General features: G+C 42.8%; 1 protein-coding gene across 1 annotated transcript in view; it reads right to left on the reverse strand.

Moving 5' to 3' along the window:
* Positions 1–2500, reverse strand: part of atrnl1a (attractin-like 1a) — a gene marked incomplete at its 3' end in the record, with an annotated part of 286121 nt that overhangs the window by 345 nt on the left and 283276 nt on the right. The gene's annotated exons all lie outside the window — the stretch shown is intronic.

A 2500-nucleotide genomic window follows, 5' to 3' on the forward strand; every position in this document is an offset into this window, starting at 1 on the left:
TGTGTGTGTGTGTGTGTGTGTGTGTGTGTGTGTGTGTGTGTGTGTGTGTGTGTGTGTGTGTGTGTGAGTGAGAGAGAGAGAGAATGGGAGCTTTTGAGAGACCCTCAAAGCTTCCATTCACATATATACAGTACCTACACTATGAGTGGTGACTATTTCACTACACTACACCAAATCAAACGCTTTATGTGGTTACTTTTAAAACATTAAAACCGGGAAAGCATCTGTGTAATTTTTGATTTTTGTATTGGCTATCAAATATAGCAGATGTACAAGCTCACTGCGAGCTTGTATACATCTGCTATTTTTGAAAAATCGTTAAAGTGTGAGAACGGCTGATTTAGAAGGCATATTGAATCGGCCTCAGGTCTTAACTAGATGAAAATATGAAAGCATGCCCAAGCAAACAAGAGTATAATAGAATTACAAAGTTATGTTTGAAGGCTTTGCTTTCAAATTTAGTGAAAAGCAATGGCCTTCATACAAAGGTCCTCTCCTTGGGAAATGAATACTGTGTTGTTATCTTGTTCCTGTTATCCCGTTCTTCAAAGGAGGAGACGAGATGGACTTTTCTGTCCACAGGGAAAGTTCCAAAATAAAGCAGAAAACAGAAAGCCAATAGACTCAGCATCAGAAGACACAGGACCACTGCACAGCTGAGCTTCTGGTTCATATTCTGTCCCACATTTTCAAACAAAGTCACAAAAAGTGCAACATAGTTGGGGAATAAAACAAGCGATGAAACAAATCCCACATCTGTTGGTAGACTAAAACACAAACATGACAATAACAGCAGCTGAAATGTATTATTTCTCTTATGCTTTTTATCTCTTCCGTCCCTCTAGTTTGCTGGACAGCTGGAGTCCGTGTGTTACTTATAAGAGCGGATGTGCCCCGTTGATGTATAGATCCACATGGCATAGCTGGGAGGCAGAGTCGGTTTGGGGGAAACATGATTTCCCCAAGCTGGTATAGCGACGTTTTCAAACTTTGTAAAAACGTTGTAAAAACCAATTGACGATGTTGAAGACGCCTGGTTTAAAACATAAAATACTCAGTGTAACACTGTTTGTGTTCAGACAATCATACAGTATACAACATTTTTTTGTAGCCGGATTTTTGTATAGGCGACCATAAATATGACCTTGTTCTTCTAATCGGTTTCTGTGACATTATTTGGTAACACATTTTAATTTCACACAAAGTACTATAACTATAATTATGTTAGCGTCCACACTGATGAATGATGTGTTCTGTAAACAGCAGTCCAGCTGTGTCAGAGCTCACATTGAGGGAGAGAGCAGGAGATAGAGAGAGGAAGATACAGGACTCCAAGATGCTGTGGAGCAAATTCATCATTATGCATTTAGGCAAAGTATTAACTAAATATATCAGTTCAGTGTATTTTGAGCTGAGAAAGCATGAAAATCCATGTAAACATTTTGAAGCCCTTTTCAGGGAACCCTGAGGATTTTACTGTGCTGGCTGGAGAACTCGACCCCTGTAAGTAATTAAGAGAGCGTTTATATTTGTGCTGATGCATCCATAAAAGCTTGTTGCCTTTCAACTGATATATACGCTCAGAGGAACACATGACTGATGACATAAAGACTAGGGAAAAAACAAAAAACACAACACTTTTGTCCCCCCCATTTTGATCCCCCTTTCACCGTCTTTACATAACGATGATAAAAGTCCTGCCCACGCTTTGGCCTGGTGTTCGCCCGGTGTCAATTGCACGCAAAGACGTTTGAAGCCAAAGGCAGCGTCTTTGAAGGGAAACCAGTAGAGCAGTTAGAGTTCATTCCTGATGCGTTCCGGGGGGTGAGAATTCCCCTCTTCACACAAAATGTATATGCAAATGCACATGTAAACACACACACACACACACACACACACACACACACACACACACACACACACACACACACACACACACACACACACACACACACACACACACACACACACACCAAATAAAACATGCACACAGTCAAATATCCACAGACGCACACATGCACAGAAGAGCTAGCGTGGGATCGTCCTATCCCCTCGTCCCAAAGGAGCCAGTTAAAAGAGTTTGTGGTTTGAACATAGACAATGTGGACTGCAGCTTCCGACCAAACTCAACAGGGGATGCGTTAGGAAATGACCTCAACTCCACTTTACAAGCATTATGTTTACTCAGGGAACAACATGTGGTCACACGACATGGGCTCAAGCATTATTATGGTGTGCGTGCGTGCGCAGGGCTGGACTGGGTCAAAAATTCGGCCCTGATATTTGGCCCAGACCAGCCCACCACAACCGCCAAGCAGATAGCAGATACTCTACCGCCCCGCTCTGTCGAGGCACACACAAACAAACAAGCCCTAATAACACCACTTTTATAACGAAAAACATCCCTCCATGTGTAAAAAAATATTAAAAATGCCCACCGGGCCAGTCCAGGCCACTTGACGTGCGTGCGTGCGTGCGTGCGTGCGTGCGTGCGTGCGTG

Source organism: Electrona antarctica (genome assembly GCF_951216825.1).
Source record: "Electrona antarctica genome assembly, chromosome: 10".
NCBI lineage: Eukaryota > Metazoa > Chordata > Actinopteri > Myctophiformes > Myctophidae > Electrona > Electrona antarctica.